At 35.5% G+C, this 15,140-nt stretch overlaps 1 long non-coding RNA gene across 1 annotated transcript; it reads left to right on the top strand.

Annotated features, from left to right (window-relative positions):
* The first annotated feature begins 2,695 nt into the window (after nucleotides 1-2,695).
* Nucleotides 2,696-14,752, top strand: LOC122156581. Its single transcript, XR_006167534.1, has 3 exons — nucleotides 2,696-2,735; nucleotides 11,968-12,067; nucleotides 14,640-14,752. It is a non-coding gene; the product is annotated as an uncharacterized LOC122156581 (long non-coding RNA).
* Nucleotides 14,753-15,140: the final 388 nt, after the last annotated feature.

Genomic DNA, 15,140 nt, shown 5'->3' on the forward strand with positions numbered 1-15,140 from the left:
CAGTTCTCAAGCTGCCCTGGATTTGTCTGAAGTTAGAGCTGTGTGTACAGAACAGAGTTCTGTTTACTGGAACTTAAATGCTGGCCAAAGCACAGAGAAAAATCTTTTTGTTTTAGTACCTCATATTAATTTGTAATAGATACGTATAAAATATATAGAAATAAATTATCATGTGAAGTGTTTTGTTTCACAATATCTAGCATCACTAGCTGAGATAAGTAGACTCTGTTATTTCTTCATGTAAAGGATTTGACTGAAAGAAGTCAGCATTTCTGTTAATTATTTTAATGGAATAGTAAATTCACATGTGTAACAAGAAATAACAAGCTGGAGGTAAACAGTGATAAGTATACTTAGTAATAGAATGAAATAGAATGAATAGATGAAAAGTATGTTATATTTCGATAGTAATTATATTTCCCTGGTGTTAAATCCTGTACTGTATTTCCTACTTCTCAGGTAATAACTCCAAGTTAGCCACCTATTTTTAAAAGCTGTTTCTGAAGCAGAGGATGTGAATGCTGATCTGCCCTCCTGTAGAGCTTCTCATGGATAAGATAATACGTCATGCCAAATATTTTTAGAATCGTAACTAATTGATAACCCAAATCCTTGCCCTCAAAATAGTATGATAGTCTTCAAAAAGTGCTGAGTACCTACGAAACAAAAATTGGGTTTCTCTGATAATTGTTTTCCCCTTATCATTTCTCTTTTAGAATGGTAGAGGGGATGTCAGTGTGGTATCTCTGAGCTGAGACTGTCAGTCTCTCCCTTAATTCAAGGGCCCGAATGCCAATATGCCAATAACAATTTACAGAAGCCAGAAATGCAAATGTTAGTATGATTTGTTAGACACTTGCCTTACACTTTGCATATGGTTCTGTGCATGTCTGCCACTTTGCTGCTAAAAGTACACGTTTTCCAGAGTTCTCCTTGCAAGTAAAACAAGTAGATCTGCCAGAATTTCATTATTTCCTTCCTAATACATTACTCCACAGTTTAGCTTGAAGTCACGTACAGTATCTTCAGTTTCTCCTGTTGAGTGTAGATACTAATGTTTAAGAGTCCCCAAAGATGGTGAAAGACACTGGAAGGAAACATGATCCCTATGAAGATGATGAAAATATTGAAGATCAGCCAGAATAGATAATAAATAACATAAAAGAAAGATCCTGTTCTCTAGTGTTCCTGAGAGCTATTCTAAGCACTGCTTATGTCAGCCTTTGGCAGCGTGGTGGAAAGGGGATTCACGTTGGCTGGATGCAGTAAGTAAATGAAGATTTTCATCCAGGATGGCTATCATTGAATTGTTGTGCTAGGTGGAGAAATATAATTCCTTAACAATCTGATATCTCTGCATTTAGCTTGTTTCATTCACAAACATAAATCGAGTATCTTTTTTTCCAGTTTCCCTGAAAGCTGGTCTAGAGGGGCAAGTACATGTAGATCTAGCATCCTCATCTCTAAGGGATACCATTTTCTGGCCAGGCTAGGAGATTAGAAATCCCTTGGAGACAGGATGTAGCAGTGCTCAGAGACAGCTGGGCTTCTAGGCTCTTCTCGCTGCATGACACAAGACAGGATTTAAGCAGAGGAGCAGGAAGTAAGTCAAAACTCACTGGGGGGGTTATAAAAACTTCAAGCAAACTATGGCAAAACATTTCTCTTACAATCAATTAGCAAATTATTTTGGAAAGAATATATTAACATTAGCTTATCTGGTTTATAACATCACTGAGTTCTGTTTCCTATTTATTACAGTGTATGGGAAGAATTCAATCACAGAAATTGAAAAAGAAATTGAAAAAACTCTTCAAAATATAAGTTTAAATAAGTCTTCACAACTTTTGGAAGCTTCATTTATAGTTCCACTATTAATAAAATTAATATATGCAAAATTTCTTGTTTTTCCTTCAAAACTTAACTTCCCTATAGTGCCATGCTGTGATTGAAATATATTTATCAATATGTATTACATTTTTATAGCTTAAATAATAAAATAATTTGACATTTATTTAACTGAATTCTTCACCAAATCACATAAATGAATAAATTAAAACTTGAATTTCCTCAGTAAACTTATTTTCTTTCAAGTACATCAAGTAGCTGCACTTAGTTTCATAGGATTAGCTTTAAAGATAATAACTTTAGTTTTTTTATTGACTAGATGACATGGTTCAGCCTGTAATAACCTTCTCTCCAGTAGGACCTCAGTGTAGGTTAATCAGCATGGGTTTTTTCAGTCAGGGTTAGGATAATCTTTTCTTTCTCTTCGGAAGTTGCAGCCCATGATTTTCTGACTCAGAAAAGAATCTTTGGAACGGAAAGGACGCTTCTTTGGAATAGGTCTGCTCATTAATAACTTTGAAAGTTTCTCGTTCAGGATACAATAAATGGTCATTAGAACCTGTGTAGATGGTGCAATAGAAATTAGAAGATAAATCGAAACAAATGGGATGAACCGAAATACCAGACTTTGAAATAAAGAGATACATAATGGCTAGTAGCCATATGTAGGGGAACTGCTTAATCATGGCCTGAACCTCTGATTGATCACCTGAGGCAAGCAATGAGTCAGCCATGGGAACAGAAGTGGAGGCAATTCACCTGTGCTGACAGAAGGGGTGGAGCCTGGCTCCACCTCTCCTAGACCCATTTAAGAGCTGACTACCAGGAGGAAAGGATCTCTTCTGGAGATCCCTTCTCTGGAGTTTTGCAGCAAGCCCAGGTCACAGGTAAGCTTTCTATCTATTCTTTTTGTTGTTATAATCTGCTTTGCTAAACTCTCTTGTTTGTTTCATAATTATAGCATCTTTGAATTCATTGACTATGTACCATATATCTTAGATGTCTTGTTCCCTGGAGTTAACAATGAATTGCAAAGTCTCTGTCGGCTTTGGGTTGAGTTGGTCTCCCACCTACAAAAACATCCTTTAGAAGTTCTCTCTTTAAATCTTTGCATCCCTTATCCCAAATTATTATTTCTGGTATTGGAGTCTTAATGTCAGCTGTTGCTAAGTGTCATAAAATAAATCACATAAAGATAAAGCATGCTCAGTATCTACAAATGTGATAGAAGTCAGTGCTGTGTAGGCTGGGAGCCTTCTGATTTGGAATGGAAACAGAATCCCTGAGCTTCCGAAAAGGAAATACTGCATGTAGACCCACCCACTGAATGACTTCACTGAAATATTAAGCTAATATTATCAGAAACATTTATCTATAATTTTTGCAAAGTTCACTGGTACTAGTGGGTTTCCAACTCTAAATATGTTTTATATTTGTTTAAAATTTGAAATAATTGGGACTGGTATTAATTGTGCCAGAGCAGCAATGAGTCAGAGTTGTTTTACTGCCTTAGTGAACTTTTGAAGAAACTTAATTGTCTGGTTGAGTTACTATATGTTCTATAAACATGCAGCAGGAGAATTAATCAAATCATTTTCTTATTAACAATGGAGAAAACTTGGAGCTCTCAAAGTTATTAATTTATAATGTTAAGAGATGTACTGTTGGCTAGCAAGTGCCTTAGGATAAGAACCAGATCATTTCATGAAACTAGTACATTATTATAAAACAGATTTAATACTACTTCTTTTTTTCCTCAAAAATTTTGGGAAATTTTGGTACTTATTTTTAAAGGAGACTGTGGAAGCACATGAGAGAAGAATATTCAACAAAATTTCTTAGAGGACAGTGTGGTTGTATATGGATTCTAGAATAACTTGGAAAGGGTGTACCCTCTTATATCTCAAAAGTAACAATTATGGATTTTAGGAGTGTGAAAGTAAAAAGGACTGTACAAAGTAGCGGCCTTGGGCCTTCTCTTTAAATATCTCATATTTATGCTTTTTGAAATGGAATACAAGTCTGGGCAGACTACCAGCCTAACACAGTATTGCACTTACGCTCTGAATGGTCTTTGGGTGTTACTGATTTGGAAGAACTCGTGGCTTACTTTCAAGCAAGGCTGAAAAAGTAGTTTAGATTAGTAAGTAACTGAAAATTTTGGATTCACAGCAATGCTGGTTGACCTGTTTTCCAGATCTTCCTTCCCTGTAGTGACTTCCCTACTTCTAAGGCTCTTGGAGCAATCAGATCAACACTGAGCTCTCAGTTGTACCTCTTCTGGGGAGACAGGTCCTTGTTTCAGCACACAGTCATGATCTGTCTTTAGAAGAGCACAAGATCTCTAGAGGCAGAGGAGGATATTTAGCACAGAGTCAGTTGATTAGAAAGCTCACAGATGAAGTTCTGGAATCAAACTCGTGCATGGCAGTAAGAAAACAGACTCTGCACAACAGGTTGCAGGTGAATTAGATTTTTTCCTGTTAAAACAGAGTCTTTGTGCACCTGGGCAGAGAGGAGTTGTGAAAGGCCAGATGAAGACAGAGACCTAAAGTTCTGATACGTGATTCCAGTATGACTTTGAATTTTATCCAGTTTCTGTCAAACAGATATACCTTCCAAAGGTTGGGTGAGTGTTCTTCTCAGCATGGAATGGCCATCACAGCCTGTTTTGCCTTCTTAGTTTAGATAAATAGGCATCTAAACTAATGCAAAACTCCAGGGAGAGGAGTATGTACTATCAATGCTTATACTCGCGTTTTACACAATATTATCAGTGAACAGGAAATACACCACATTTTTAATCAAACAAGTTGAGATTTTACGTCTTCTTCATAGTCAACAGCATCTCTCTGTGGAAATTTTAGGGGAGTTCTTGAAGGGCAGTGATCAGTATACATGCTTTAAACCATCAAACTGGATCTCACCTGCTATCAAGAAGTAATGAAAACTTCATAACATTGAACATTGAAGACAAATACTACATGCAGCTGTGTAATATTTTATTTTTGGTCTTGAATGTCAACTAGTTACAATGATTTGCCTTAAGGTTCAAATATATTTGTTTAACTTTTTTTTTTATGGCATGGTATTCTTCTTTTTTTTCCTACTCTTGATAAAAATAAAAAACCCTTTGAAAAGCAATTCAGGTATTTTTATGCCCTCCACTGAAAGTATGATAATTGCACTGCATGAGCACTATATCCATTAAAACTTACATTAGGCATGTTTAAAAAATTTCCTGTTTTGAACAGTTTTTCAAAAATAATAGTTGAATTAGCTTAAAGGAGAGTATGGTTAAGTTCTAAAAGGTGCATGTTTCTCCATTTTAGAGAAGAATTCATACAAAAGAAGGCTTGTGAGGATAGAGGAGGCAATTTGAAAATGAACAGCTTTTCTTCTGTCATTTACAAAAATGAAGGGATTAAAGATGGAACAAGTTGTTGTAAAATGTCAGTTTTCAAAGGAATAATGACTGGAAGTTGTTCTGAGTACGTAGCATACCTTGAATAGAAAATTCTTGTATTTAGAGATTCTATCGAAGAGTTGATAGCTTCAGGTTTTATATGCTCTATCCATTACTTATAACATTGTTCATAATTTTTGACACTCCTGGCTTCAAAGAACTGGTTAAGCATTCAAGAAATGTGTACTGATTTTTGTAAATAACATTTAAAAAGTTTTAGGAAAAGCGAGAGCAGCTGCAAAGAAATAATGATGAACAGTCTGACTTGTTAAATTCTAACTCTTCACCAGCAGAGGTTTTCTATGTACACGCTTACTGCTCTAGCTGCTGAATCAGCCCTTCTACGAAACAGGCAGGAGTAATAATGCCCTGGAAGTTAGACCAACTTCTGAGATGAAAACATTGGCTTTGCAGACTGAAGATTCTGGATCCCTGAAGGTGTTCAAAAAATGTTTAGACATTGTGTTGAGGGATATGATTTATTGGGAAATATTGATGATAAGTGGACAGCTGGACTGGATGATCTTAGAGGTCCTTTCCAACCTCAGTGATTCTATGATTCTCTCAGTCAATACAGTTTGTCAGGAATTGCTAGGAATTCACAGAAATCTCCTTGAGATTGCCTGATGAAAGAAGAAGAGTAATAACCTTTGTCCACTGCAGTAACTTTTTCAAATAGCTATCTAAGCAAAGTATTAGCATTTTCCGGAGTGCACCTCAGTGCAAGAGCAGAGCTGGATCCTCCCTGGGAGCGTGGCAGGAACAGGTATTGCAGCTGCTCTGGGGCCACCTGGATGCTTTGCTCACGTGTCTTGAAGTGGAAGAAAACTATTCCTCTGAATTGCAAATGAGTGGGTGCAAGGACATATCTGCCACTTGGGTGTGTGAGATGGTGGCAGATGAGAGCAATGCGAATTCCTGAGTATAGTAAATGGGTAAATGAAGAAATACTTGTAGTTTCTCGTACTTGGAGCACTTGTTAGTTCCCTAACTTTTGTTTCTGGCTCATATCCGTGCTATACCACTGTTAGTTAACTTGTCTGTCTCTGAGTCTTTTTCCCAGAACACTTATTTAAAGGCTAATAGCTACACAGGATTCTTTTCTATTTGACATCCACTGTAACATCAGTCAATTAAAGAAATTCAGATAATGGGTCCTTTATCTCCAGTTCAGAATTCCCTTGCCATTCACCTTTGTGGAACCATTTATCCTGTGTCTCTGGTATTGTTTCCCTCTTATCCAATCTTGGCCATTTCCTGCTCTATAATCTTGTTTGGCTGTGACTCTTGGGGGACCTGCCTTTCATTTTTATTGCCCCACCTACTGGAACATTTCTTTTGCTCAGTATTTTATTTTAAAACTTTCCAATTTTCTATAGTCTGATTTACTTCCTCTCTGCCTATGGAATTTTGTGAAAGCAAGGAAGAGAAATGCTTAAAATAAATTGCAGTGTATTTCTACTGATACTTATGAACTTTGGTCTTTATAGCAATTAGATTTGAGCTCCAAAAACTTTCACATGAAAATGTGTGGAAAAGGTAATTTACTCATCTTCTCATCATGGAAATACCATGTCACTGTGCATTATTAAGTGGGTTTTACTTCAAAGTTACATGTTGTGCAAAAGAATGAGTTGTTAGCGATGACATTTAAGAAAAGGATTACTGTAACTTATTTTAAAAGGTAATCTTATTTCTCTTACTCATTATGACTCACTGGTTATGACATTTGAGTTAGAAGCATACCATGTAGAGATAACTTCTCCGGGTGTTACTTGTAATCAGTGTCTGACAAATAGTGAGTAGCAGGAAATCAAGACAACAAAGGTTGTCTGTTACACTGCATTTGAGGGCACAGGAGAATGTTTTTAATCTTTGACCTTCCAGTAAAGAATTTTGAAATAAGCAATCGAATAAATATTTTACTGGAACAAGCAAATCTAATTAAAGAAATATCACTTGATTTCCCATTAGTAAGTAAATGTTCATTTTTAAATCTATACAGAAATTATAGATTGGTGTAGACTCTCAGCAACAAAAAATAAGACTTAAAACATCATGGAAAATTATCAGTGTCTAAAAGAGGAAATAGGACTATTTTTTAATACTAAAATTCTAAAAGATATGGAGGAGGAAAGGAGTAGGTAATAAATACCTCTTACCGATGGTTTTCTACCATCAGCAAATTAGAATATAACAGAAACAAAAGTATCTATTTGTGAAGAAAAAAGGCAGTCAAATCAACTCAGTAACCTACCAATATTATGCTAAACTCATTGTAGAATGTAGATATTACAATTTTTTTTTCCATTTTGGTATAATACTGTCTTGTGACTGGGCTTATTAAAACTTGAATACTTTACATGCTGTCAGAATGTGAGGAGTAAATCTAATGAAATTAATTTTTTAAAGCCCCATTTATGTGTATTCTGCTTGGAATGTGCATTTCATTTTGATTTGGGTTTTCCTTTTTGGAGACTTTCCTATAAAGGTTAGCTAAAGCATAGAGGGAGAGTACGTTCCATCTGTATGTGCCTGTAACTTCCACTTGAGGTGAAGTCCTGTTTAACATCCGTTTACCATTGAACTGTGGAAGGAACGTGGTACTTTTTTTAGATTCAGTTGTCTAAAAAGTACTGATGATAATACAGTGTTTATCATCCTTTAATCTTTCAATTCAAGAAGAAACAGAAATTGAAGTTTTTTTTCTGTGAAATGTTTCTTCTAGTTAGCAGATAAGATGCTATCTGCCCATTATTGTAACACTGTTTTCTGGAGCCTCTTTTCATACAGATAGTACTTTGCTGTACTTAAGCTAGATAGTTAACAAAACATTTAACTAGAGCTGTTGACCCATTTACAAGATATTCATTATGCTATTTAACATAAGATAGGGATGATATTTACCTTTCATTAAGGAAACACCCTTTCTTTCTTTCTTTCTTTTCAAATGTTTTCAAATGTACAGACTGGAGGAGTTCCACATATTTGCCAAGAAAGTAGTATAATCTTTTGAAGGATTTCTTCAAGAAACCTGAAATAGGGTTGCACAATATGAAGTTGTCGCTACAGTTGTAGATATTCGTAGAGATACATACAGGTCTAACTATTGGCTTGTCCTAAGCCAGTTTATACGTCATCGTACTCATACTCTGCTCCATACCAGACAATGTATGACTTCTATATTTGGAGAATAGGGAACAATCTACTAACATAACTGAATGGCTTTGCTGGGGAAAGCGGTGGTCCAGCAGAAATATTTCTGAGCCTACCTGATAACCCCAAGAACCTGACTCGACACGATCAGTGATGTCATATTCTGCCTGTTATCTACTTTTTTTGCCCAGATTAGTTCTCTATAATGAAGGATCGATAGTATTATTTTCTTTTGGCCAGTTACTAACAGCTGATTGGGAGACAAAATGGCCTGATGGTAACATAAAGGCTAAGGACACAAGGAGTAGTTGCAATAACTTTGCAGATTTTCAGCAGATTGTAGAGCTGCATTAAAATATTCTAAAGAAACATCATATAGTAATACAGTAAACAAACTTAACAGGATTACCTAAGCTTGAGGTACAGGATTACTGAACAGCATGCTGTGCTAACATTCATAGCAGTACAGTGGATGTGGATAACGAAGCACAAATGTGTCATATAACAGTAAGGAAATAACATGGATTTTAGTGATTTTATTTTAATCTTCAAGTACTTTACAGCAGGAATTTTTTCCTAAAGAAACAAAGATGTTTACAGACAGCTAACAAACTATGTACTAACTTATTAACTGAATTTTCTACAAATATAATTCCACAAAAGTTATCAATACTGAGTGACATGTGGAAAAGCCTTCTCAGAGGATTAAGTTTAAAAAATGAATCATGTCATTTCCCATAGACAAATCAAGAGGTGCTGGCCATATGGTGGAAAATATAGGCAATCTGGCTGGATGTATTAGGTCTGTTTAAAGACACAAATGGAAAATAAATGCAAAGTTTGACATTTTCATGTATCACAAGTGAAAACGCATAATACTGTACTTGTACAAAGAAACAGCAGGGTGTGATACTTAGGACAGAAGCTATGGAGAACATTCTCTTACTACTTGTATGCCTTAACGCGTATCAATGGAGCTGCATCACATAATTCAATAGATTATCTCTTCTCTCCCCTTCCCTGTGTGCATACAAAGTTTGCTTAAGGTTCACTGATGTATTTAGCACCTGAACATAACGTGCTAGAATAAGGATTCAAGAAAAATGCCTTAATGATGTGTCTGTGCATATTACTTAAGTAACAAAGCTATGAAATAATGAAATATTTTTTGTTCCACTGTTTGTACTATTCACATTCTGATGAAAAGTTTCAGTACGCTACACGTGCTGTCTTTCAAAGCAAACAAAACACCAATTAAAAATATAAAAGTGGAACACCGACAAATTCATATTCCATGGCAGCATTGTAGCTATTAACATTGCTTCTTTGTTATTCAGTAGAAAAGTCATTCTGACATTAGTAATTTTTTAGCACTTGTTTTTAGCAACTGGTTCATTTACTCTTGTTCTTCAAGCATCATTGTGATGTGTTTCCCTTTCTGTAAGTGGTATAATCAGGTATTGAAAACCTGCATCAGTTTCTTCCATGTTTAAAAAAAAAAAAAAAAAAAAAGCATTGAAATTCATATGCACAAATCTGAAATAACTTCAATTTACATTTTTTTTATTATTCATAATTGTTCAGAACACATGTAAACTGAAGATATACTGGAGAGGGATGTGTAATATGGTGGATCATAACGTCTCAGTCTAGCATATAAAAGTATACTATTCTGTTACATGACAACTTAATTTGTACTTTATGTGTTTCCAGCTCCAACTTACAAAGCCTCCTCTAGCAATTTTTGGAAAATCTGTTCATGTTGTGGTTTACTCATTTTGAATATCATTCCAGCATGAAGCATTCTCTCCAAGAAGTAAAACTTGTTCTAGCTGCTCATAAAATTTTCCCCAGAAGTGTTTATAAAAGCTAGTAAAAAAGAAAGTGCTCATTATTTTTGATAAGCAGTGAAGGACTGGAAATACATATTTCAACCACAGAGCTAAAGATATCTAAAAGTGGAGAAGTACACGTATGCGTTTTAAAACTGACAGGCATGTCTTAAAAAAGGTAAATTTTTGTGAACAAGTCATTTCAGAATTCAAAACTTCAACTTTCTTTTTGCTGTGGCTAAATGGAGGGAAATTGCACCAAGCCTCAGCAAATGTCAAAATCAGTTTTAAAATATTGGGATTTAAAGGAGGTATAATACCAATAAGTCTAAAACTATTAGGGCCTCCTAGTGAGAATATACAGGACTGGTTTATGTAGTTTTTGACAGAGAACTTAAATTAGCCCTGCAACATGGATGGTGTAACTTTTCCTGCTGTCTGGGAAAGAAATGCTGTCAAGCTCTAAGTTGTGGTGATGGCACTTAGTTTGTATGAGTCTAATAAAAGGGCAGAGTGTATGCATGTTTCTCCGATTTTAGATTTTTTTTCTCTTGGTCAGAACTTTGAAGTCTTTTTAAAGCTTTGTTCTCTTCCTCTTTGCCAGGCTAATAAAAAGAATTATTATTACTACCACATTTGTGTCTCTTGGATTTTATTTTGGCTAATGCAAGCATTTTTACAACATGATCTTGGACAAAGGAGCAATTAGAATTAAGGAGCCTTATCCAACAATTACAGCACTTACTGCAATTATAACAGTAACTTAGTAAGTTGATGACTTACTGAGTTACCCAAATGATACATTTTTATTTTGCTTTTAAAGTTAGCAAAAGCTTAATGCTTGGGTTTTGTAATGAGCCTGTGGTAAGCAGATTTGTAGTCTGAAGCCTCCGTCTGCCACACTGTTAGGCATCAAAGGAGCCCTGTCCTACCAAGCTTTCTATTTTCACAACAGGATATCTGGTTTCTTTTATGAGGATACAGCTATGTTAATTTGGTTTAGTGGTTTGTTGGAGGTAAGCATGCTCTTCACAGCACAAACACCAAAATCCCCTTAAAGCAGTTCCTTGTTAATAGCTGGGGTCTGATTGGCAGTTTTGCATTGTAAAGTGTGATTTGGTTGGATAAATATGTTTAGTCTAGTAAGCACTTTAGTGATTGAGTGTCTGTTAATGGATAAAGGTGGATTATGGCGAAACCTCTACAGGCTGTCATTGAGCACTTAGAGTTGTGAGATGTCATGGGGGAATGGAAAACAAACAGGCACTGTGGAAAAACTCACTAAATATCTTTTAAATATTCAGTGTTATTTCAGTATTTAGGTTTAAAATCATATTCATTTGAGAAGAACAAAGCAGAGCAGAGCAGACTATGCAGCTTGTAGCCTTCTCATTTGGCCTTCAAACAGGCATAATTGCTATGTGCATCTGGGAATATTCAGAGAACTTCACAATCTTTCTTGGCAGATATAGCCAAACAGCCACCAGATACCTGGAGGGTAAATGCAGAATAGCACTAACTTTTCTTAAGAATCTACTGTAAATCCTTTAATTCAGAATGAAATCAAATGTAATTTTTTGTGTTTCCTTAACACCTCAGGGAAGGGTTTTATAAATCAGGTTGCTTACTCATTGTGCAAGTCTACATTCTACCTTTTTTATTAAGGTCTTCTCCAAAGCAAAGTTTTCTGCAAGAGCCATCCGTTCTCCATCTTCTCACCCCAAGCACAGAGATGAAGATCTTTCTTCTCTTACTTTTAAGAAAGGTAATGTGATCCTCTATATAAACCACCAACGAACGTCACTCTTTTTCCCCTACTTAGGTGTACACATCTTTTTTATGAGGTGATAAATATCAGCTTACTTTGGGACTTGGAATGGCCTTGAGGCCAAGTGGCAGATATTCAGGCACATGTAGAAGTCTCCACATTTCGTGAGCTTTAAAACTAGTTTGTCCTTACTCGTAGTCATTTTATAGTGATTTGCTAGGTTTTTTTTTTTATCATCGTACAGAATTGTGGTATATGTTAACAGGTGAAGTAGATACTCAGAGTATTTTGGTGTACACCTGAAATGCTTAGACAAGTAGAGCTGCTGTGTAAGTCTTATTAAGGTCTTTAAAAGTTAAAATCTGTTCTGGTCTCTGATGATTTGTGTGTGTGTTGATGTTTCTTTTTTTTCTTTTTTTCTTTTTTTTTTTTTTTTTTTATCTTTTGGGTTTGGCGGGTTTTTTTGGAAGGAGGAGGGAGAAGGAAGTTTGTTTACAAGGAAAACCCTGGAACTCTCCTTTGTGTTCTCTTTTATTCCTTCCTTTTCAAAGACATATGAGGCTGATCCAGGCCTTACAGGTGATACTGTCACGCGTCAGTATTAGTTCAAGCACACAAAACCCACAAAAACTCTAGTGACAATTTTAGAGTGGAAAACTTCCTCCTGCTTAGTTTTCGGAAAATTCTGACAACTTCACTATAAGCCTACAGGTTTCACAGACACTTTTTTCATATGATTACAACTACCTGCATAGGAGGATTACTTTCTGGTCAAATCTGGAGGAAATAGAGAGTGGCAGCTTCAATTTTAATTGTGGTCTTTACAGCTAGGAACTCCGGAGGAGGACATATTAGGTCTGAAATGTCTTTAATGGTCTTGCCAGGATCTTACAATAGAGTTGGACTCTATTATAGTATACTATACACTAAATAAGCTAGATAGTCTTAAAACCTATATCCAGCCAGGCAGTATCTTGGAGACAAAATTTTTTTTTTTAGGATACATGCGATGATTCCCATCTTGCAGTAACTGAACTAAGAGAAAAAGATTTGTAGGCTTAATCTTTCTCTGTGCTTCTTATCACAGCTCTTCTTATTTGAATGTAAGAATAATTTGGCATTGTAATCATTATTAGTTTCATCTGTCATATTTGCTTGTAATCACAAAAATCTTGGTCGTAGATGTCAGTTATTGATAATAAGATACAAAAAGGGAGGGAAGTTTTTAGAAATACATAAGGATATTATTTCTTAGATATACCTGTTTTGATTTAGAGACTGCTTAGAGCCCATTATAGAAAAATATGTACTTCTTAGTATGCTAGACCACTGGAAGATGAAAAAGAAATACAACTGAGGAAATTAGGCAGATAAATTTATTTAATTTTCTGGTCCCTTAAAAAGTTAGCGCTTCTTCATATGGAAAGCCAACTTTTTTCATAGAAAGAAAAATAACAATGCAGGGCTCATTAAAGATCCAAGCTGTGAAATACAGGCCCTTGTTCTAAAATGTGCTGCCAAGACTGAAACTATACTTTTAGAGGATCTTTTTTTTTTTTTTTTTTTGCTGATTTTACAAGTAAATTAGGAGCTAAAATGAAAATGTGGTAGTTATTTGGAGAAAGGCTAACATTTGAAAATAGTTTGAGAAAGCAGCTGATTGAGTGAGTACAAAAAGAGAACGCTGGTATGTTTGGGGAATCTGTGAAAGCTTAAGTAATGGAGCAAGATTTGAGGTGGACGAGGAGAAGGAAGCTGAGCGAAGAACCAAAAGTATCAAAGCCCTATTGACAGTAAGACAGGAATAATTGTGAAGACAGGAAAATTTTGAGACAAGACTAAACAGCTGGCTTGCAGAACATTAGGGGCTGAAAGGAACAGAACAGAAAAACATGGAGTAAGAAAGGAAGGACACTGGGGGAATTAGAGGTAAATAATATAATATTGAAATGATGACAACTTTGGGATGTGAAAATTGCAGGCAGGCAAGGCAAGAATGAGTCAGAAGATATGGGTTATTTACAGGAAAGAAGAAAGAAACAAAAGGTGGAGAAAGAAAGCCATCTGAAGGGGAAAAAATGTAAGTAAAAGATGCAGTGAGACAGCAGGAAGAGATGCTGAGTAAATGTGTCATTTGAGAGAAAGAAAGCATTGCGTTTTCTGGTTGCTTGTAATGAAGTTCAGACATATATGGTAAATATAAAATCTGGGAACCTTAATTCTGTGCTATGAACAACTAATGTGCTTTATAAGAAGAGATAAAAATGAGAATACTGATGATACTGTAAATGGTTTGTGATAGATGCATTAGTACAGTGAGAAATACACATGATCCATGAACATGGGAACTTTTGGGTTACCATCTTAAAATCGTGCCAGTGACTTTAAGACTAAGTGGAAGTGGGTTTTCAGGAATGACAAATAGTTTCAAGATATCTTAGCCCTCCATTTCTGTTTCTAATCCTTGCAATCTTTCTGTTGCTTTTTTCTTTTTTTTTTTTCTTTTTCTTTTTTTAAGTTATGGCTTTGAAAGCTAAAAGTTCTTTTCTTTCCTAATTTACCATGTAAGGACTTCGCATTAAAAAACAGGATGAAGAAATGGACTTGCTCAACAGGGGAAACAGTAAAAATTACACACAGCGAAGTGCTCTAGGTGCATGAACTAATCAAACAAGAGAAAGCAGACATTAAAGAGCAGGTAAGGAAGTCCTTTTAAGTGTTGTAATTTGAAGTAGTCTCTTTCTGTATGGGAGGTAAACTTCTAAGTATGAATACTTGCTTAGTATTAAATATATGAATACGTATATGCATACAGTGCAAACATAAATACTAGTTGGGTTTCTTAGGGGAGGGGGTTTTTGGTTTTACTCTACAGCCTTGGTTATAGCTTTCACATCTTGCTTCAATGGTATTCAATTTTTCTGCTTTGGTTAGTGTTAACCACAATACTGTGCTTCTACTCCAGAACTAAAATATGTGCAGCTTTTGTAGCTCTACTTCACAAATACCCAGCAGGCATCCAAACACTTTCGAGCAATAAATAAGACCCCACAAACAAAAGCAAATTAAA

This window comes from Centrocercus urophasianus, unplaced genomic scaffold (genome assembly GCF_019232065.1).
Source record: "Centrocercus urophasianus isolate 14NV4802_14NV808 unplaced genomic scaffold, USGS_Curo_1.0 seq_13, whole genome shotgun sequence".
Classification (NCBI taxonomy): domain Eukaryota; kingdom Metazoa; phylum Chordata; class Aves; order Galliformes; family Phasianidae; genus Centrocercus; species Centrocercus urophasianus.